The sequence below is a fragment of the Melospiza georgiana genome, chromosome 3 (assembly GCF_028018845.1).
Source record: "Melospiza georgiana isolate bMelGeo1 chromosome 3, bMelGeo1.pri, whole genome shotgun sequence".
NCBI lineage: Eukaryota > Metazoa > Chordata > Aves > Passeriformes > Passerellidae > Melospiza > Melospiza georgiana.
Window position 1 is genome coordinate 97,269,337 of NC_080432.1, and position 24,043 is coordinate 97,293,379.

Here is a 24,043-nt window from a genome sequence, read left to right on the forward strand (position 1 = left end):
AAATAGTTGACAGTAACAACAAAAACCTCTATATTCCTTGATGAAAAAAATGTATTTTTCATACAGATATGTCAGTGTTAGAGAGATGCATGTATTTCAGGTGCTATTAGCTTTGTTGCCTTTTGTGCTCTGGTTAATGCTAGTGTGTTGGAGTTTAGGGGGAAATTGGTCTGGTTTTTTTTTTTGTTTTGTTTTGTTGGTCTGTTTTATTGTTTGGTTGGGGCTTTTTGTTTTCATATTGTTCTTCTTTAAATAAAGAATCTGGAGAGTAGGTAGTTCAAAAAATACCCTAAATTTGGCAATATGTCTTAATATTGATGTTGTTCCATCTGTGTGGTTCTGGCTCTGAATATAAACATTTCCCTTGGTATCTCATGGAAAACTATTACAGGCGTATTAATAACTCCAGAGAATTTCCTTAATCTTCATTTTGCTAATCTTAACATTTAGTAATCTGCACTAAGAGCTGACAGTTTTGCCACTATTAGCAATGACTTTCAAGAGTCCTGTATTCTTAACTTTTTATACTTCTGTTGTATTTACTAGACCAACAATTGTAAAAAAATAAAAGTTGTCTGAGGAAGCCAAGTACATTTCACAACACAAAATCCTGACTTTTTAAGGAAACAATAGTAGATAATGAAATATACTTTGCCTAATGTAATATTTCTTGTTATCCTGCTATTTATAAAAAAAAAAAATCACAATTGTTTCTTCGTGTGAGAAAGTTTATTATTCTATATATGTACCATGAAATACTTAAATAGATTATGGTTCCTGCTATAAACATAATAATAATTGTTCATAATTATTACCTGAAGTGGTTGAGATAATGCTGAGTTTATTCAGTCACGTATGAAAAATTTTATGTAAATATAAGGTCAAGATCTTCAATCTTTCTGCTTTAACCTATTTGTACACCAACACCTTGGTTTTCATGAACGGACATGACACATTTGTGTGCCTGGATGAACTTCCTTCCTAGCATTTAAATAATGATTAATAAAATTATTGGCATGAAACTTCCTCCTGATCCAAGTATTGTTAATAAACATTTTAAACACTTTATTTACTACTCCCAAAGTGATTTGAGTTGCCATTTTTATAGAGATTTTTTCAAGTTTCACAGAATTGTATTGCTGTCCTTCTCCATTGGGTAGTCTGTAAATATTGAACATTTTTTTAACAAAAACAGGCAAGTTAGTTACGCTACACATTTTTTAAAATAACCTGCAGAATTTGGAGACTGTATGAACAAAAATATTTTAATCACTTTCTCACTGGGCTAATATGTGAGATTCTACCATTTAATTTCTTTAGGATACCAAGTTAGAGTATATTCACAATGGGCATTAATCTTGAACTGTGCTGGCTTTTATATAAAGTGAAATCATGATCTGTATCATGATTTTTAGGGAAGAGTTGTAGTATTTTTTCTTCAGACAATGTTGAACTACAGGTTGCTGCTGTATTTTCATGTTGCCTGCATTTAGGCAGACAGAAAAAGTTGTCTACAACATGTCTGCTAAAGATTTAGCTGCTGAAAACATTCTCAGTTTCTGGCTATACTTGAAATATTTGAAGATTCAATTTTGAACCTTCATATTTATATAGTTTAAAAAGTTATATATGACATTATTAAAATTAATAATTTTATTTATAACTATAATAAAGCTGCCCATTTTTCTAGTGGAATTGAAATAGAGAATGGTATTTTCAAAAGTCTAGGTCCTGTGTAAACCGGGTTTGAGATATGGTGATACTAATTTTGGGTCTTTTGCAATCTATCTTGTTGTTACTTAAGATAGTAATATTTAAAGAAACAAATCTCATTTTATTTTAAGAAAATAAATTATTTTCTTTAATAAAGTGTGTTCCAGGCCTTCACTTAATTTATATTTGGAATAAATTAAATTAATTCTTCATTTCTTTTTACTTCTCATATACACAGGAAACATCTGTACTCAAAACTACAATGTTGTTCTTGTTTTTTTCATCTACTGATCCACTCCCCTGAGTTTTGCAAACCAAAAAAGGAAAAAAAAAACTGATTTAATTTAGATAAATAGGATGTAATCCCAAATGCACATTCATTTCACATTGTTGTGATTAAACAAACAAACAAACCCAAAGACAAGGACCCTCTTATCTCTTTTGCTCCAATATGACTGAATAAGTGAAAAGCTAGATTTCTGGGGATGAGGGGAGAAAAGTTGGCCTCAAAGGCTATAGTCAGCACATACTTAAGGCTTCATGCAGCATTAGAAATGTGAATATTTCCTCTGCCAACAGTGGATGAAGTTGCAAATGTAATTTAGTCCTGTAGGGGAATAAATTGTCTCAGGACTGCAGTGTTTGCTGGAGTGGAGACCAGTGTGAGTGAGGTCAGTGCAGCCTGGAAGATGCAGATATTTTAAATTAACCTCTGCATGGAAGTAGATATGTATATGTGTACACTTCTTGCTTCCATTTTTCTTCCTTTGCTAACTGTGCAGCACCTTTTCATATTACATGGAATGTCCTGTTTTGAGTAGTTGCTCTTGTGTGTCAGATTTTGTGCTGAATGTTAATTTCTGCAGAAGGACCTTCCTCTTAAAGATGTTGTTCTAGAAGTCTGTCTCATAAATGGGAACTTTTATAGTGTGAGCTGTCTGTGCTTTCCCTTAGCTTCTAATTTCCATGCTCTGTAATTCAACTGAAATACTTCCTATGTATACCTAGAAGAACTCTTTCTGTAGAATAGTAGTGTCTACAGAATATTGCCTATAGCTTCAAGAACAAACTTTATACTTTATGTTTTAGAAACAGACTTCTGCATCTTTGTAAGATAAGAACCATGGTGGATTTCTACCTAAAAATAGAGATTTTTTTTTTAAAGATGGCATATTTCAACATTCATTCCTTATTTAATTTACTATGGATTTGACACAGTAAAGCTGAAATAGCTGATATTATGGGTCAAGGATTGGGGTTTTTTGTTTGTTTGGATTTTTGTTTGTTTGGAGTTTGTTTTTGTTTTTTGTTTGTTTGGGGTTTGTTTGGGTTTTTTTGTTTTGCTTTTTTTTTTTTTTTTTTTTTTTCCTGCAGTATGTAGACTGGGGTGGACAGCGTGAACATTTGATTTGATTTTCACCATATCACCCCCTGCACCTGCCCTTAAGTCCCAGGCTCTGGTAGGGCTCAGATGGTCATCCTGGCCTCTGCAGACACCCGCTTAAAAGGAAAGCTAGGCCTGCCTTAGCGTGCAGTTTTATATCTAACAGGGGCCTTGTACTACTGGGGAATTGTAGGTATCTTTGTCCTTTTCCAGGAAAAGGTGAAGTTAGTTCTAAATCTAAAGTTGAATATAAGTGAGATGCAAAATGCTCTAAGTGCCACTGGATTTTCTGAGTGCAAGATTAAGTTATTGTTTCTCAATCAGTGTTTAATTCTTCTGGGTAGAGGGAGAGCCAAAAAAATCTGCAATTGTAAAGTTTGAGAAGCACAGATGTAACAGAAAGCAGAGAAAAACTCCATTCCTATCACCACATACTGTGACTTTCAAGACTGAATTTTTCCACTCCATCTTCTGAAACCTATGCACAAATAAATTCCATGATTATTATTGCACACATGTACACATTTCATTCCGACTGAGCAGATCATGAATGATTTTTACTTTGATTCTAGATCATTAATCTGAAAAGGTTAAGCAATAGTGTGCTGGCAAAAGGAACACGGTTTTGAAGACAAAACCTGCATTAATTTAAAAGAGATTTCCATGCAGAAAGAATGCCAGTTTCTCCTAGAGTGAACATTTACATAAATCTGAGATAACATCTGGCAACATTCATCTCAACGATGTATGAAAATCCTGAGCTCTTACTTAGTGCTGAGCTACAAGTGATATTAGTGGAAATATTATGTAGAAAAAGAACTAGGACTTTCACAGCAAAGAACTTGAAGCAGATCGATTTAGTCTTCTGTACCTGCTGATTATTTCCCATAAGCTTTCATCACAATTTTAGTCACTGGAATCTTCTCACACCTTATAAAATAATAAAGGAAACGTTTTTCTGTTATAATATGTGAGAAAGAAATAGCTTCCTCTATGTGGTTGGAAATATTTTTTTTTTTATCTGCTGACTGACTGTTCATGAAAATGAAAAATATGATGGCAGCAACTGCGTTAATAACAATTAGCTTGTGCAGATGAAAGTTAAACAAGCTTTTCAGTGCTGATCTCTGAAAATATTTCAGAAAAATCTTGACATAGTACTGTTCCAGTTACTGGAAAAATGCATTTCCAGGTGCATCAAGAGGCAGCAGGTCCTTCACATGCAGTACTGTTCCTACCCCAGAGCTGGTTTTACAAATTTTGACCCCACACAATATAGCAGAAGCTTATTTGAGTTTGTTCTTTCCTCACAGCTGATTTTTCTCAGTGGTACAAATGGACTACCACTGAATGCCTCAGCATGCTTAGCAAAAATGAATAAACCCTTACAGTGATACTTCACAAAGGTCATGGTTCACTTTTTAATTGTTTTATTTAACGTAGCCCATGAAAAGAAAATGGGATATATGTATTCTGTCAGATATAGGGCTTTGTACATAGTCCAACAAGTTATGAGGAAGAAAATTATAATAATTTTGTTCACTGTTTAGAATGGACTCATTGTTTAATTACAAACTTTGAATGTTGAACTTGGTTACACTAATGTCCATTATCAGCATTCCTTATGAGACAGACTAATTAAAACATGGAAATAATTTATCTTTCAGTGTATGTGGAGACAGTAGTCTCTTGGGGGTTTTTAGCTTGTGTTGAATTTTCATTGTGCCATTACATTTTTTGTTTGTCAAGTATATAATAGTGTCCTTCTTAAGAACAGAATGTCTGTGTTTGCAAATCAGAGACTCCATTCTGAAAAGAAACTTTCAAGATAATTCCATCTCAACAGTCTCTGTTCCTTACCCAGACCATCCAAAACTAGTGATGGAACAACATTCCTCTTGTGGACTATTCTAAGTTATGGATTCTGTGAACTGAAATAAGACTTTAAGTTAATGCCATGAATGGCACCATGGATATTTTGTTTTTGCCTTTTCCTCAATAACCTTCAGTTCATCATACAGATATACAAAAAAATTATTTCCCTTACTGGTGAAGAACATGTGAGTGTTTTCTCTCTTCCTTAGTTTTCCTTTGTATTCACTGTGTATAAGCGACATTAAAAATAGTTTTGTGCTAGACATAATGATTTTCCCTTTTCTTGGGGTGAAGCACCTGATTAAGTGGTTGTTTAACCACTGCAATATTTGCCTTGTACCACAGAAACAACTGGGAGGATTTGGAGGATATTTCTGAAGACAAGCCAAAAATAATCATCTTTATTTGGTCTATGCTAGCAGACTAGACACTTTATCATCAAGAAAAGTCCATGCAGTTCAAATTCTGGTCTCTTCTTCTGTAAGCTAAATCTGATTCTTGATACCATAAGGTCTATGTATGTGTTATGTTTTCTAGCTAGCCCATTGCTGAGAGTTTAAATCCAGCTTGGGAGAGGGTTTTTTGGAATGATTTACTTCATGTTGTAAAAGTGCTCTCATAAAAGAACATGTTATTACTGTCTCTGCCATGAGAAACTCTTTGCAGCAATCAATATGTAATTTAGGGATTGTTTTGTGGCATGAGAGGAGAGAGACCATAGAAGGAAATTAAACACATCCATTTCTCTTACTGAGAAAACCAAATACAGGAGCATCATCTAGCACAAAAGAGCAGCTGTGGATATGATAGAAGATGTAACAGAAAAGGGACAAAGACCAACTTTGTAACTGGAATTCTTGCTCTATTCCATTGATGCAGGATTTTTTTCCCAATGACATAGCCTCTAAAAATGGTGATTTTAACACCTGCAGTGAACTTGGCCCCATTTTAACATTTTAATATATCTGTGGAAAACATTTGTACTCTGCTAAACCACATAGTACCATTCTGCCACAATTATTTCAACAGAGCAAGCTCAGGACTTGATGGATCTGACTGGGTAGGCAACACAAACTGAAATTATTAATGTGTTTGAAATGGGACAGTTAAGGAAATTTTGCACTAAATTTTTTTTCTACAAGACAGATGAGATTGAATACTTTGTTCCTGCATCTGTGCTGTATTCCTAACATTATCTTTTAGAAAAATCAGCCTCTGAATATGAAGAGATATAAAGACTTGTACAATATATTTTAACTAGACATTGACAAATCAATCATTCCAACTCACAGCAAAAAGAAATAGGCAATTTGTAACTGTCTTCAAGAATGATGGAGATAACAGGAAGAGGTGGAGGAGAATCCAAAGTGGAAGAGTGACAGAAGCAGAAACAAAATCCAGCCCTAGCTGACTTATTGCAAGATCTTGCAGTAAAAGTACAATTACTACTTGGTTCTAAACAGCTAGCATCCTGTAGCAAACCTATGCTACCCTTAAAACTGAAAAAGGAGATTACTCATTAACATCTTATAAGTTACATTTACAGTGGAAACTTCAGAAACAACCAACTCTGGAGATATAAATTCAGTACTTGGAGTTAAGAAGAATAGTGTCTCATATTGCATTCTAGAAATGCTACAAATACATTTTTAAATACTAGGTCATATTGAATAATATGCTATTATATGTTATTATAGCTAAATTAAATATATATATATATATATATATATATATATATATATATATATATATATATATATAGTCACTCTATATAATTTTCAGTATAGCTTTTTTTTTTTTTTTTTGTCAGAGGTTATTCTCTCCAGAAAAATTAAGCACTTCCAACAAAGAATGAGGAAAAAAAAAAAAAGAATCAACATTTGGATTACTTTTAAGCTTTAAAAGCTGTAGAAGTAAACAGCACAATTTTGTAGAGAGAGAACAGTGCCCCATTTTAATCTGTTATGAATCAGCTGTGATCACATCACAGAATGCTGTGCCATTCAGTAGGGATCCAAGTGACCACAGCAATGGAAGGCTCTGAGGCTGAACCTAACAGAGCTAGTTTTAAACAGAATCACAGGATGGTTTGGGTGGGAAGGGAAGGTAACTTTAGACCATCCAGCTTCAATGCTCCTGCCATGGGCAGGGACACCTTACACTAGACCAGGTTGCTCAGAGCCCCATCACTTTCAGGGAAAGATCATCCACAACTGCTCTGGGCAACTGGTTCCAATGCCTAACCACCTGCATAATAAGGAATTTTTTCCTAATATCTAATCTAAATCTCTCTGTTTTCAGCATAGTAAATACATAAGGCATAAACTGTGGTCAGAATATTTATGCTTGCTTTGTAGTGATTGGTTGTTTACTAAATTTTAAATTTCAGATAACATCTAGTATGTTTTGGTTGAGTCCACAGAGACCTTCTTAATGAGCTTTATGATCTAAAAAGTGATAAAATGTACAGTGAAGATAAAGGGAATTTATGAAGCAAAAGTGACACTATTTCACAGAAGCAACATTTTAATAAAATTTTTAGAAATGAATGATAATTGTTTTCAAACTAAAATGTGGGAACACAGCAGGACAATTCAAAAAATGTCAGAGTCTTTCTCTCTAACTGGCTTAGAAAGAGATAAATGCATTGTAAATATTCACCACTTTGATGTTCTCTTCAACTCACCAACTCCTTATGGAACATTTTTCACTCTGTGGTAAACATCTCTCCTGTCTCACCCTGAATTTAGTGCCATAACTCCCCCAATTCCTCTTTCTGTTGCCTTGCAGCATCATGTATCATACTCCATCTACTAAAATATGCACACCAGAGAATTTTGTTTCTTGTTTGAACAGCTAATACCTTGATTTAAAAATGCTGCATAATTTATTGAAGAAGTAATTGCTCATACAGTGGTGAATTAAGCTCCCTAGCTATACTGAACTTCTGGAAAGCTTTTTCTGGCTCTAATTTCTGGTGGAATAACATTGATACAATGTCTCTCCTCAGGAGAAGTGACTGCGACGAATATTCATTTTAAAGGAGTGACCTAAATGTTTAGGTTGAGGTTAATTTTTGAAGAAAAGGTCAGACTTGTTGTAAAGAAAACATATCTTGGAAATTTACAATCTTGGAAATTTAGTGACTAAGGTGACAAGGTGCTTACTAATGTTTTATAAAATAAATATACGCCATAGCTGATTACAGGCTCTCCTTCAGATGTGAGAGATCCTTCAGTCCCTGTTCCACTTAGTTCAGAACAGGAACACTGAAGCTGAGTCTGTTTTCCAGATGGATGCTCTGCTCTGGATTAAAGTCTAATGTAGAACAGATCTCCACTGTCCTATGTAATCATTCTTTCTTTGAAAGAGTAGATGGCTGTTTATCCATAATGGTACAAAAGATATAGACAAACACATTAACCAGAAGCAAAATTCAGTCACCTATTCTGGTTTTATTTTTAAGGAATAAAAATGAAACTAAAGTAGTGCATGGAGACAACAACCATGTTCAGTGAATAGTTCCATTTACATAACTTCAATCTGTTTGGTATTTCCTCTGGTTTACATTTTACAATTTGAGAGATGGTAATTTGGATAATCAGATCTAAAACATGGCCTCTCAGTATATATTTTAACATGTTTAAGGGACATTTGTAGTAACACCACATTTTGGAGAGACCATGCAGCAGATTACTTATGGGCTTAAAATCTCACTTTTAGCAACATTAACTTTAATGGAAATTATTTGGAACACTAAAAGGAGAAGCTTACTATGCTTGCTGCCAGTAGGTTTCTTCGTGATGTTTAGGATGCTGACATCAGGCTGTCTGTTTTGGATTCATTGAAGTGCTTGAGCTTACAGCCCTTGCTAAAGCAAGGGGTTTGCTGGCTGCTGGACAGCAATTTCACTGACCTTCTTTGATCCTACCTTTATCAGCTCCCAGGGATAGATTTCAAACTGAGTGTAAAACAAGTACCTTCTTCAATGACTCAATAATCCAAGTCTGGCCACCTAATGCATGATTTTGTATTTTTATTGTATTTCAGAAACAAAAAGATGAAGTAATGTTCTGTTTATCATCATGTTATGTTTACCCTTGAGTTAATTTGTGTCTCTTGCCATTTTACTGCACTGAGCTTGGAAACAGCCTTGATGTTTACACCAAGTAACAAAGGCAAGCTCAAGGGCTGCTCTGAGTGAATATCTAAGCTTTAATGAGTGGGTTGTTTTCCAGTTTAGTTTTTAATGAGATAAAGAAAAGGTGTTAATGCAAAAAAATGAAGTTTGTAATTAAGCATATAGTAGGAATTAAACATACTCCTGAAACACAACATCTCGGCTTATTAGGAAAGTCTGATATCCAAATCCATTCTCTCCTCTGTCTTGTTTCTCAAACTGATGCACAAGACAAGATTGGTAACTGGTCTGCAAATTATTTCCCTCTCTTCCCACTGTGATTTCCTTTATTTTGTCTTACTTCAATCAAGTAGGCTTTGCAAAAGTATAAATCAAAGAGATGGATGCTACCACTTATGACGTTTTGATTACTTTTTTTCCCAGAGCTGCATATTTAACATATAAGATAGCTGAATGGGTAGTCAGAGAGGCAACTTGCAACCTGAGTACTAATAGATTAAGACAATACATAGTTCCTATTTCTTGTATAGAAAAGTATTAAATATTTTGAAAAGTGCTTCAAATCATTCTCTGCTTGCAATGCCACTTGTACCTAAATGTCCATGGACTGCACTTACAGCACAGCCCAGGTGTGTGCTGGTAGGGATGATGGATGGAACTGCCTTGGAGGTTGTGTGGTGAGCAATGACAACTGCTGCAGTTCTCAGAAGGTCTGCAACAGATTTGCAAATTGTTTGATCAGGTGTGGCATCCCTGCTAAAGCTCTGGTGAGACTGGAGCCTTGCAGTCTTATAGAATTCAGGCATGTCAGAGCTTTGGCTGTTCCCAAAGCACAGCAATGCTATGAAGATGGAAAGAAAGTCTCTCTCAGATCTGTAGCTGGAATGCATAAAAGCCTCAGACTCTCGGATGCATGTTTCAGTAGCTGAGGCAGCAAGTTACCTGCTGGCACTGTTGCTAGAAGAAGGTGAAATAATCTGTTCTTGGAGGAAAGTCAGAACTGGAGAAGTTATTAAAAAAAAACAAAAAAAAACCAAACACATATAAACCAAAACAAACCCACTAAAGAAACAGGGTAGAAGGAGGAGGTGCCATGGGAGCAAAAAATTATTGCTGATGCAGCATTATATAGAAGTCAGGTTTGTGAGTGAGACAAAAGGTCATTATCACAAGACACTTGTACATTTTTCTGTTGACCTACTGGGCCATGAGGATAATGACAGAAATCTTCCAAAAGATCTCAGGAGATGTTCTGAAGTACACAGCTGCTGAGCCTTGGACCGAGAATAATGTATGCACTTTTAAATATAAAATTCAGCAGTGAAATTGCTGGCCAATCAACAACCAAAGAAAGGTTAATACATTATTTGTTTAATTGTCTGCTTAGCTGCTCAATTGAGCACATGCTTTGTGTTAAGCACTCAAGTTTAAATATTTCATTATATGTTAGCAATAACCAGCTTAAGCCTGTGCTGACATATTTTTTTGAATTAGGTACATTTTTGGACAGCTGTGGAAAAAGAGAAATTATTTATTTTGTTGATCAATAGGGCTCCCCCACCTACCATTGAATTCCCATTGAAAACTAAGCATCAGCTGGCTCTTAATTATCAAGTCAGCCTTAATTGTAAAGAATGTAAAGCTGAATACTACAGTGAAGCAATGTTGAATGGCATGGAAAAAAAATGGGTTTAAGGGCTATGTATTAAGAATTTCAAGAATGAATGTAAGCATTTCTGCTGTGCTGTACTTGCATAATCATGTTTCCAAAAATACAAAGCTGAAATTAAGAATTGCTTAAAATTATAAAACCCTGAAATATCTGAAATGGGACCTGTTTATGAATACTTTCTGTATGCAAACCCATATTTTAAATACCCACTTTCCTTGAGAACATTGCTGCTGTTTTTAACTGGCAGTCAAGATGCTTACATCTATTTTATCAAACTAGTGCATTTTTGATATGCAGATATCCCATAATACCTCCAGCAGTTAACTCATCCCTTGTAAACACAGAATGAAGTTTAATTTGCTGTTGAACAAAGTCTCTTGTCAGGTGTCTTTGCTGCACAAAAACAACACAAGGCTGTTTTTCTTGCAAAAGACATTCAGGCAAAAGCGTATATGTATTCAAAGTAAGGTCCTTTATCATTTTAATCAATTTTGAGCTCATTATGCTTAATATAATTTATTTACTATTTAATGTAGCGCCCCTTTGGTGAGAAACATAAGCAGTTAATGACCTGCAAAATGCTTCTATGTAACTAAATTCTAAAAGCATTTGACAATTAATTGAATTAACTATGTCTTGAAACCTGCCTTTCTGGGAATATTCTAGCAATTGATAAAAAGGCTGCTTTCTATACATAAAGCAAATTTTTCTCTGCCTACAGCTGCATCCATGATTTTCACTGTCAATCAGGGTACTTTCACATTCACAAGTATTTCACTTGCACAAGTATTTTCACACTGCTTTCTCTATAACCCTGGAATAACTCCTTTCTTCAATTACAACAAGCAATATATGTAAGAATTCATAAGATAAATGCCCTTAGACTTAATAGTTTAAATATAAAAACTTATATTCTCAGTTTAGACAAAAAACACGTCACAATTGTACCTACTAGATCACTTGAACATTTGAGCCATGTATTAACTTTCTTCCTGTAAAAAGAGGGTGAAATATCTGGAGAAAATTATTTTGACAAGCCATCCTACCTCTTGGTCACAGGTGCTATTTTAGCCTAGGATTTTTAGCAAGGTTTTTATTTATTTATTGGTCAATCTAAGGAAAAAAAATGTGGGAAAACAAGTGCACTGGGAGTGGCAGTGTCCAGGATGATCACTTCGGTAATGTTAGCTATGGATGAAGATTTTTGATTTGTTTTCTATTTTGTGTAAGTTTTGTGAACCCTTCCATCATGTTGTCCTCTGCACTGCAAGTCTGCAGCCTGCAGAATTCCTGGGGAACCAGGCTGAAGAACTTTTTGTGTTACTAATCTCTACACATATAAACTTAACCCTAAAGTTATTTCCAGAAAACAGGAGTATTTGTTGATTACTCAGCTGCAGCAAAATTAACCAGTTACAGTATTAAAAAATAGATGGACCAACTTGCTTTAAATGCAAAATTTAGCCAGTGACCCATACAAGAATCTTCAAAATTCAGAGGAGTATTTTGTTATGCATGTCTGGGGTAAAAATCAGAATTAGAAAAAGATGTAAAGTGTGAGCACCATTCCTAAGCCCGGGGTGAGTTATGTATGTCAGCCACACAGTGACAAGTAATGCCATCTCTGCTCCAGCCTGTACACCCAGCATCTCTCTGCTGTGGGCAATTCATCATCCTGCAGATACAGTTACTGTCCTTCTCTCTCTCCCAAGCAAATTGCCCCACGCTTCTCTCTTTGTTGTCTTTTCTCCTTCTTCAGCAACTTCACACTTCCTCAGACTCACCTTCAAATTCCGTATGTCAGGCTTGCCTGCAGCTTGACTCGCACTTGGCCCTGCTGTGGCTTGTTTACTTTGATTTAATTAAAATGCACCCATCCAGAACTCAGGGCACTACTGACTCTCCGCCTTGCAGAACCTTACATTTCTGCAGTATTCTCACATTGCTTTCTCTATAAGCCTGGAACAACTTCTTTCTTCAATTGCAACAAGCTATGTAAAAATTTTCCCTCAAAACCACCCTCTGTCTGAATCCTTCCTTAACTACCAAATCTCCATTGTTGCCTTCTTTAGCCAGTCAGGGACCTAATGTATTTCACTTACTGAAGAAATAAACTACAGTGGTTAGGAAGGTCAACCTTAAAGTCATTGTTTATTTCTGTATTCTTTTTTTCCTGGTGCTTTTAAGATTTCTATGTTAGTGTAAGGAGTGTTGCTTCAATGTATGAACACTAATTCCTTTACTGTGATTGAAAAAACCCACTGTGTATTTTCCTATGTTACCCAAGTAGTTTTGGATGGGAAGAATAAGGAAATAGAAAAGTGTGTCTTCCTAAGTTGGTCAGTCATTAAAATAAAAAGGAAAGGGAAAAAAAAAGGGAAGAAAATAAAATGTTGTGATTTTCTCATATATGGAGCCTCAGCTTTATTCCTAAGTGCTGACAATATCAATAGCACTGTTAAAAATACATACTTTAGACAATTAAGAATCTGAATAAATAAAATTTATTAACATTTTGAATTATTTTGTTTTTTGGGCTTCTTTTTTTTAAGCAAGAGGACTTTCTTATTCATCTTCCTTTTTCTTTCCTTATTCCTCTCTGTATTTCCAGTTCTATTCTCCAAAGCTTATTCTCATCCTTTCTTCCTTGCTCCATTCTCTTACTACTCCTCTCCTCTGTGTATTGCTCATGAGTTCAGTTTTTGGTGTGGCAATTGCTCTTTTCACTCCAGCCCTAGTCTAACATCCTTCACCTGGCCCCCCTCTATGAGCAACAGAGAGAAATAACAGCGTGAGTGTGTTGGGGTAGACAGGACACAGGAACAAACACAAAGCCATGGATGAAATGCAAAGTGTGAATTGATTTTCATTACCCTCACCAGCTGGGGGATGCCCCAGGCAGCACCTGGGCAGTGCCACATGGGCTGGGACACAGCACCAGGAGCTTTCTCCGTGCCAGAGGGTGGCTGGAGCTGCTGTTCCATGTGGCTTCCGGGGATTCACTCTGTGAAGCACTGTGGGAAGTCATTCAGCCACTGGGTTTGATCTTTCCCACAGCAGGGCAGGAGTCTCAGGTGACTTGTGTAGGGTACCTCCAAGTATCACAGACCTAGGCTACCTACACACAGGTGTCCTGCTTGTCAAGCACACAACACTAATGTATTGTTAGTGCGACATGTCTGTTTTTCTACACCCCATCTGTAAGTCTTTGCAATCATCCTCACCATTCTTCCACTGGCTTCCCACATCATGCCTCAAGTCTGCTCATCTGACTTTTCTTTAAACACCTCTATAATGGCAGATGAATCTTTGCTGACTGTAAAATCAGTGACAGAAGCAGATGTCACAGAATACTGCTCTTGGTCAGATGAATCCCACCCTCACTAACTGCTCCACATTTCTTTGAAATGCATTTTTGGAAGGCCTGAATCATTTGACCATAAATCTGTCAAGATATGATATTGTCTGGGTGCCTAGTTCTGTCTTCAGAGCAACCACAGGGACTCCTAAACCTAATTTTTGTGCTTAGAGAGGGGAAAACTTTTCTTACTTATGCATTGTTGGTGAAGAGAGTCATCACTTAGTACTGGAAGCAGAATTAGTTGGGTTAGTGCTTACAGGCATACTTTACTTTAAATCAGCAATTTGGGTATGATAAAGTGTGCATGGGAGGAGTGCAGAAGAACAGCAGAGGAACTGCATTTGGTTCATTGCTGCTCCTGAATCAGTGATTGTTTGCTAGACCCTTTAGAGAGCTGCTCACTTTTCTTCTTGAAACACATTGTGGTTGGTGCACTTGTAAAAGTATAAATTTCTAAAACATTTCTGTTCCTGCTGAACCACTTTTGAGAAACACCCTTTTGGCTTTGCCATTGTGATACAAAAACATGAGTGTTACAGTATTTAGAACAAGATATTTATCAAAAAGTATTACATAGGTAACAAAGACCTTGAGAGATCTGAAGTCCTTATTTGTCTTTTCAAATCAAAAGGGTTTCTAGCTAAATATTTTAATTCATTCATTTGCATTTTCAAAACAAAAGGGTTTTTTGGCCAAATATTTTTTATTTCTTTCATTAATCTAACTTTAGTTTTGGTTTCCATTTTTTTAAACTTTCTTTTCCCAATGTTAGCTGCCAGGACATGTCAATCTATTAGTAAAAAACTTTTTTTTTTCTTTAATTAACATTTCATTTGAATATTTTATTGGTTGTTAGTATGCAAGGTATTGTTCTCTCAACTTCAAATTACAAATTTGTGTTTATCTCTCTGTTTTTATGGTAACTTCATCCCCAGAAAATCATAATTACTGAAATTTCTTCTGACTCTTAAGGTGGATTAAACTGGTATAATACTCTGTTGAGAAAAAAAGGGCTATACTACACAAATACACGGTTTTCTTAATGTTTCTTTAGCCATGCAAGTCTTCAGAGTATGCTTCTAGGGTCTCTAATAAGAAATGTTAAAAAGGGTTTAATGGTGTTTGTTTTAGTTAATTTAGGAAGATTTTATTCATGATCAAAATATTTAGTTATCCTCGACAAGCTTGGTTAAGTTTATTTTTTACAGTGAGTATTATATTTCTTCTATTTATTGAAGTGCAATCTTATTTTTTATGAAACCTTTAAGAAGGTTTTTGTGATCTTTTATTTAGTAATGTTTTCATTTATATTTATGTAACTTTGGAATGGTTTGGGTTGGAAGGGACCCTAAAGATCATCTAGTTCCAACCTCCTTTTACGCAAGACCAGGTTGCTCAAAGCCCCATCCAGCCTAGGATCCAACACTTCCAAGGAAGGAGCATCCATAACTGCTCTGGGCAACTGCTCCATTGCCTCATCACCCTCACAGTGAAGATTTTTTTCCTCATATCTAATCTAAACCTACCCTGTTTCAGTTTTAAGGCATTCCCCCTCGTCCTACATCTCCGTGCCCTTGTCAAAGTTCCCTGTCCCTCTCCCCCTGTGTGCCCCCCAGGTAGCATAGCTGTGTTTAGGTCACTCACAAGCCTTTTCTCCAGGCTGAACAGCCCCAGCTGTCCTCACAGGAGACTCCTCCAGCCCTCTGATCATCTCCATGGCCCCAGCAGGTCCTTGTCCTCCTTCTTTTGGGCCCCCAGGGCTGACAGCAGCTCCTCTAGCTGGGGTGTCACAAGAGCAGAACACAGGGGTAGAATCACCTTTGAAATGAGTGACTGAAGAGTTCAGCTTTCCTATAGGTTGGAGTGTATGATATATTCCTGGTGATATATAGCCTGTAGAAATCCAGCTACTGTGATTAGATCAAACAAGGGAGGCTTGTTTATAGAAGAAGACATTGTGGTCTCGTGAAAGGTCAAATTTTCATCAGTTCTGCACTATTTGCACTCTGTGTTTTGCTGTGTTGTAAATGAGCACAATTTCATTAAAAGTATTTCCGACCTTTTTAGTGCACATACTTTCCTTTTGAGATTCTAAAATTTTGTCTTGATTTGTTCTGAAAGAAAATAACAACTTTTTATTCAAATATTTTCCAATTATTTTGATATATGTGCACAAGGACTAATGAAAGTAATTCTAGAGAAATTGAAAGAATTTATTTTAAAAGCAAGAGCAGCACGGCCTGTTTCAGACTTAAACAATCTGTTCCCCAGTACAAATGCTAGCTGCTTCCAGTTCCACTACAGCAGTGGATTCTGACATTCAAAACTACAGGAGCAAACTAAGAGAACAAAAAGCATTTGAGTTATTGAAATCACAGAGTATTTCATATACTTCTGTGTGTTTGCTCTATCAGCCTAGATTATATTTACTTTCACAAAGGCTTTATCACATGAGCACAGCAATTCATTTCAGTAAGTTGCTCATGTCCATTCTCTTTTCATCTGCAAATTCAGTTGAAAGTTTGTTCAAAGTAATAAAGAAAAAATTTATACTAGCTTTACAAGAAGGATAAGCAGCAGCCATTTACGTTTTTAAGAACATTAAAAAAAGATTGATCTAAGTAAATAGAATATCTTCTGAAATAATTTCTCTATATGCAATCTGTAATTTTCATAAATGCGTGCCATCATAAATATAGTTGTTTTAAACTCCATGAGCTCAGTCAAGGTTATTTCATTTTAATGTCTTCTTTCTGGATGTGACTTTGAAGATGAGTAAGACTCAAAATGTGCTGGGCAGGATCTGCAGTGTGGTTTGGATTAACTGTGTCAGTTGGTGTAGATTAATTTCTCTGTTGGGTAATAATTCTTGCTGCACTGGCAGCGCTCGTGACAGTGAAAGCCCTCGGACTCTACAGCCTGGACACATGATTGAACTGCTTTGCTCTAAACCATTGTGAAGACCTTTTATGTTCCTCAGTCTACCTGAGTAGTCTAGAAAATATGTTTGTACCATTCAGGATCATAATCCTTTATTTGTCTCATAAATTTCAACGTAATATCCAGCCTAGTGTGAGACTTTGGTAATTAAACTCTGCACTGAAAGCTATGTGCTTCATGGATCATTGGATATGCTAATTACCTTTTACTAGGACTGTCATCTGTATTTATGTTGTGGTAAGCAATAGAATAATTTCATGTACTTGGCAAAATTGGTACTTATGGAGGTATTTTAACTGTGGTGGATTTTTTTAGGTAAAACATAGAAATATGATACTTTTCTCTGTACTCTGGCTAAATGAAATGAAACATCTTAATCTGAGTAGGTCTGTTGAGTTTTTTTTTCACTTCATAAAGTGTATTTGCAATGTATTTTGTGTTTTCTATTGCACTTGGGTTTACATGTCCTTTTACCTTTCTCTAAATTGGAACAAATTGCTCAAAGCTTGAATTGGATAAACAGATCTATTCTGTGCAATTCAATAACTCCTTCATATTGCACAAATGTTTCATATTGCACAATATAGGATGTTATCAATATTTTTTCTCCTCTTTTCTGTGATAAAAGAGCACTAATGCAGTGTCAGAAAAACATAGAGTGATTTTCTCATTTACAACAGTGGTGCTCATTTTATTCTCTAATTTTATGTCAAAATTTATTATTTATTTTGATTTAATATTAGATCTGATCGGGGAAGAGAAGCAATCGAGTAAATGTATATGAATATCCACTTCAAATGTAGCCAAATTCTTGTTTATATTTTATCTGAATATTGTATAATAACAAACGTAACTTCCTTAATTAGAAAATAGAAGTAGAATTAAGCTTTTTGCAATACTAATACAGGAAACCACAGAAAAATGTGAAGTGTCTTGTAAAGCAAGAGACTATATCTGTCTGGCCTCTTTATGAAAATAAACTGAAGTTTATAAACAACAAAAATAGTAGATCAGACAGAAACTAGTACTATTGTATTTTCCTCCTGAAAAACTTTGACATTTCAAGATAAAGAATCAAGTTTCCCAAAAAAATATTGTTTAGTATAGGTGACATTTTGACATTTTTATAACACAATGATATGACAAATATTTGTTTTTATAGAAGTTCCTGGTAATGTAGAAGCTCTACCCAAATGGCAGGGGGGTTTGGTTCTCTGTTGGGTTAACAAAGAGTCAACTCTAAAACTATCTAACAAAATCTGTGCCCAAATTTTGAGTGAGCTCATTGAGGATGCAAATAACAGAAAGTGAAACAGAGTGAACTAATGCTTTTCAGTAGAAAACAAGAAGATGATAAAGGTACATATAATGGCATTCTGATTACCTGTGTCTATTTCAAATGTCATCGTGGAAATCCCAAAGCTCCTTCTTCACTGTAGTAACATCTTAACTGTTCTGCCTCTGAAAGCTCCAGGTGTTCTCATGTTCTTGAGCACTTAGAGGTGTGTGGTTTATTTATCTGCACAAACACAGGTACCAATGCAAAGTTCGAACCAGAGTAAAATTCTTTATGTAAACACTCCCCCAAGAGATGAAATATATCTTGAGAAGGACATAATTTAAAATTTAAATCTCACTTTATTTTTATTAAAAGAAATGTGATGATTTTCCTGAGTGCAATAATGAACTTTTAGTTATAGATCCACTAAATCCACTGCTATATAAATTTGAACATTTTGAGTATCTTTCAGATTTTTATCTTTTTATGTTATTTTAGAGAATTTTTTCTTTAAAGAGCTTGTTCCATCATGTATTTACCAGTATGCTCCATTTTGTTTAAGATTCTTTTTTTTTTCTGGTAAATGAAACTGTATTTCTTCATGCAGAAATGTTGCATCTGTAATGAAACTCACAGGAGTTCCATTTTCTTAGCTTGAGATGACTGCTTTAAATATGGCTCCAGATCAACAAGAATTTTCCCCCTTTTAATTGTTACTGTGTGCGATTCTTGGACTGGATGTCCACATAACACTTGAGAGTAATCAGTACAATGCTGAATGCCTCAGCTTATCCACATGGTCTGAACACCAAAACAGAACTCACATTATTGAGAATTAGGGTGGAAGCATATGGGGCAACTTTGATTGAACTTTGCAGGTACCTCCTTTGTGATTAAATTGTTTTCCCAATTATCTGAGAAATTCAGGTAATGTAAAAGATTACATCGGCTTACAAAGATTACAAGTTTAATAGGATGGGTTTCACAGTCATTAATATTGTAATGGTTCCTTTAATATCAACCTTTTCAAAGACAAATGTACCATTATATTCCTCACAATCATTAACTGTTTGTTTGTTTAAATATAGATTTTTACTTGTACATTTGAAAGTCTACAGCTACTAGGTTTGTATCTCCTGCTCTAATGAATTCAGCCCAACAATTCAAATAAATTAAAAGCCTGAGGTGGCTTCATCAGCAATTATTAGTTTAGAGGTCTCTGATATTAGAAATGGCATATATTACTTGCTTATACTGATTTATGTATAGTGGTCAATATCAAATGACAGATTCAAATAGGTGACATCAAGAAGAAAAGTAATTTAGTTCCTTCTCTGAACTCTGTCAGTACCAACTACACCCAAACAAACTGGACCAGCAATATATCTGTTCTTAAAAGCTTGCAAATGGTTCAGAAGTATTCCTGATCTTTCTTCTTTCTTTCTTTCTTTCTTTCTTTCTTTCTTTCTTTCTTTCTTTCTTTCTTTCTTTCTTTCTTTTCTTTCTTTCTTCTTTCTTTCTTTCTTTCTTTCTTTCTTTTCTTTCTTTCTTTCTTTCTTTCTTTCTTTCTTTCTTTCTTCTTTCTTTCTTTCTTTCTTTCTTTCTTTCTCTTTCTTTCTTTCTTTCTTTCTTTCTTTCTTTCTTTCTTTCTTTCTTTCTTTCTTTCTTTCTTCTTTCTTTCTTTCTTTCTTTCTTTCTTTCTTTCTTTCTTTTCTTTCTTTCTTTCTTTTCTTTCTTCTTTCTTTCTTTCTTTCTTTCTTTCTTTCTTTCTTTTCTTTCTTTCTTTCTTTCTTTCTTCCTTCCTTCCTTCCTTCCTTCCTTCCTTCCTTCCTTCCTTCCTTCCTTCCTTCCTTCCTTCCTTCCTTCCTTCCTTCCTTCCGCCACTTCCTTCCTTCCTTCCGCCACTTCCTTCCTTCCTTCCGCCACTTCCTTCCTTCCGCCACTTCCTTCCTTCCGCACTTCCTTCCTTCCGCCACTTCCTTCCTTCCTTCCGCCACTTCCTTCCGCCACTTCCTTCCGCCACTTCCTTCCGCCACTTCCTTCCGCCACTTCCTTCCTTCCTTCCGCCACTTCCTTCCGCCACTTCCTTCCTTCCTTCCTTCCTTCCTTCCTTCCTTCCTTCCTTCCTTCCTTCCTTCCTTCCTTCCTTCCTTCCTTCCTTCCTTCCTTCCTTCCTTCCTTCCTTCCTTCCTTCCTTCCTTCCTTCCTTCCTTCCTTCCTTCCTTCCTTCCTTCCGCCACTTCCTTCCGCCACTTCCTTCCTTCCGCCACTTCCTTCCTTCCGCCACTTCCTTCCTTCCTTCCTTCCGCCACTTCCTTCCTTCCTTCCGCCACTTCCTTCCTTCCTTCCTTCCTTCCTTCCTTCCTTCCTTCCTTCCTTCCTTCCTTCCTTCCTTCCTTCCTTCCTTCCTTCCTTCCTTCCTTCCTTCCTTCCTTCCTTCCTTCCTTCCTTCCTTCCTTCCTTCCTTCCTTCCTTCCTTCCTTCCTTCCTTCCTTCCTTCCTTCCTTCCTTCCTTCCGCCACTTCCTTCCGCCACTTCCTTCCTTCGCCACTTCCTTCCTTCCTTCCGCCACTTCCTTCCTTCCTTCCTTCCTTCCTTCCTTCCTTCCTTCCTTCCTTCCTTCCTTCCTTCCTTCCTTCCTTCCTTCCTTCCTTCCTTCCTTCCTTCCTTCCTTCCTTCCTTCCTTCCGCCACTTCCTTCCTTCCTTCCGCCACTTCCTTCCGCCACTTCCTTCCGCCACTTCCTTCCGCCACTTCCTTCCGCCACTTCCTTCCGCCACTTCCTTCCGCCACTTCCTTCCGCCACTTCCTTCCTTCCTTCCTTCCTTCCTTCCTTCCTTCCTTCCTTCCTTCCTTCCTTCCTTCCTTCCTTCCTTCCTTCCTTCCTTCCTTCCTTCCTTCCTTCCTTCCTTCCTTCCTTCCTTCCTTCCGCCACTTCCTTCCTTCCGCCACTTCCTTCCTTCCGCCACTTCCTTCCTTCCTTCCGCCACTTCCTTCCTTCCTTCCTTCCTTCCTTCCTTCCTTCCTTCCTTCCTTCCTTCCTTCCTTCCTTCCTTCCTTCCTTCCTTCCTTCCTTCCTTCCTTCCTTCCTTCCTTCCTTCCTTCCTTCCTTCCTTCCTTCCTTCCTTCCTTCCTTCCGACACTTCCTTCCTTCCTTCCGCCACTTCCTTCCTTCCTTCCTTCCTTCCTTCCTTCCTTCCTTCCTTCCTTCCTTCCTTCCTTCCTTCCTTCCTTCCTTCCTTCCTTCCTTCCTTCCTTCCTTCCTTCCTTCCTTCCTTCCTTCCTTCCTTCCTTCCTTCCTTCCTTCCTTCCTTCCTTCCTTCCTTCCTTCCTTCCTTCCTTCCTTCCTTCCTTCCTTCCTTCCTTCCTTCCTTCCGCCACTTCCTTCCTTCCGCCACTTCCTTCCTTCCTTCCGCCACTTCCTTCCGCCACTTCCTTCCTTCCGCCACTTCCTTCCTTCCTTCCGCCACTTCCTTCCGCCACTTCCTTCCTTCCTTCCGCCACTTCCTTCCTTCCTTCCTTCCTTCCGCCACTTCCTTCCTTCCGCCACTTCCTTCCTTCCGCCACTTCCTTCCTTCCTTCCGCCACTTCCTTCCTTCCTTCCTTCCGCCACTTTCTTCCTTCCGCCACTTCCTTCCTTCCTTCCTTCCTTCCTTCCTTCCTTCCTTCCTTCCTTCCTTCCTTCCTTCCTTCCTTCCTTCCTTCCTTCCTTCCTTCCTTCCTTCCTTCCTTCCTTCCTTCCTTCCTTCCTTCCTTCCTTCCTTCCTTCCTTCCTTCCTTCCTTCCTTCCTTCCTTCCTTCCTTCCTTCCTTCCTTCCTTCCTTCCTTCCTTCCTTCCTTCCTTCCGCCACTTCCTTCCTTCCGCCACTTCCTTCCTTCCGCCACTTCCTTCCTTCCGCCACTTCCTTCCTTCCTTCCTTCCTTCCGCCACTTCCTTCCTTCCTTCCTTCCTTCCTTCCGCCACTTCCTTCCGCCACTTCCTTCCGCCACTTCCTTCCGCCACTTCCTTCCTTCCTTCCTTCCTTCCTTCCTTCCTTCCTTCCTTCCTTCCTTCCTTCCTTCCTTCCTTCCTTCCTTCCGCCACTTCCTTCCTTCCGCCACTTCCTTCCTTCCGCCACTTCCTTCCTTCCTTCCGCCACTTCCTTCCGCCACTTCCTTCCGCCACTTCCTTCCTTCCTTCCTTCCTTCCTTCCTTCCTTCCTTCCTTCCTTCCTTCCTTCCTTCCTTCCTTCCTTCCTTCCTTCCTTCCTTCCTTCCTTCCTTCCTTCCTTCCTTCCTTCCTTCCTTCCTTCCTTCCTTCCTTCCTTCCTTCCTTCCTTCCGCCACTTCCTTCCGCCACTTCCTTCCGCCACTTCCTTCCGCCACTTCCTTCCGCCACTTCCTTCCGCCACTTCCTTCCTTCCTTCCGCCACTTCCTTCCTTCCTTCCTTCCGCCACTTCCTTCCGCCACTTCCTTCCGCCACTTCCTTCCGCCACTTCCTTCCTTCCTTCCTTCCGCCACTTCCTTCCTTCCTTCCTTCCTTCCTTCCTTCCTTCCTTCCTTCCTTCCTTCCTTCCTTCCTTCCTTCCTTCCTTCCTTCCTTCCTTCCTTCCTTCCTTCCTTCCTTCCTTCCTTCCTTCCTTCCTTCCTTCCTTCCTTCCTTCCTTCCTTCCTTCCGCCACTTCCTTCCGCCACTTCCTTCCGCCACTTCCTTCCTTCCTTCCGCCACTTCCTTCCTTCCTTCCTTCCTTCCTTCCTTCCTTCCTTCCGCCACTTCCTTCCTTCCGCCACTTCCTTCCTTCCTTCCGCCACTTCCTTCCGCCACTTCCTTCCGCCACTTCCTTCCGCCACTTCCTTCCGCCACTTCCTTCCTTCCTTCCGCCACTTCCTTCCTTCCTTCCGCCACTTCCTTCTCTCTTGCTATGCAGTTTTTATAGTACATTTTTTGCAAATTACACTGGTTCCTTCTCTACCCTACAGTGGCCATTGATCACCCTTTTGTTTATAACACACTTTCACATGTTGGAAGAATAATACTGTGTCATACTCAGTCTTCTCACCTTCAACTATTACTTGAAGTACAGATTACTTGAACCTTTGCTTACAAGTTATATATTGTATTTTTTCTAATCCCTTTTACTGTTCCCTGAATTTTTATTCATGTTATCTCCGCCTTCCTTAAAGTGCTGCTGTCTGAAGATGATATTGCATTACTTGGAGCTCGTTGCTGCTGAATTGTTCACTATTATTGCATTTTTATCTGCTCAGTTGCTGCTTACCTTTTTACTTCCTCTATTATTACTGTGTTTTATTGCTGTTGTCCAAGTACAGCACTGTGCTTGCCTCCAGGAATTCCAACCAGTGCCTGAAATTTTAAAACCCTAGTCTAAAAATAATTGTCATTCTAGTTTCCAATATACTTAGAACCCATCTGCCCTTAGTCTAACAATCAAATTTGGTCTTTTTTTTCCATTATAAGTGGCAAAATACTGGTGAAAATACTTGGTCTCAGCCCTTCCAGTCCCTCATCCAGTCCTACTTGAAATCCTCTCCCACTCTGACAGCAAATCATTAGTAATTGCTTGCTGAGAGAAATTTCTCAACTGATTTTCCATCCATCTGACAGTGATTACATCTCCTGCTTTTGCTTTTTAAGAGAATATGTCACCCTGATTTTTAAAGATTTTTTAAGCTTTTTG

The 24,043-nt window shown here is 37.6% G+C and overlaps 1 protein-coding gene across 17 annotated transcripts in view; it reads left to right on the forward strand.

The window, feature by feature from the left end:
- DLGAP2 (DLG associated protein 2) overlaps positions 1-24,043 on the forward strand; it is a 454,795-nt gene that overhangs the window by 228,471 nt on the left and 202,281 nt on the right. The gene's annotated exons all lie outside the window — the stretch shown is intronic.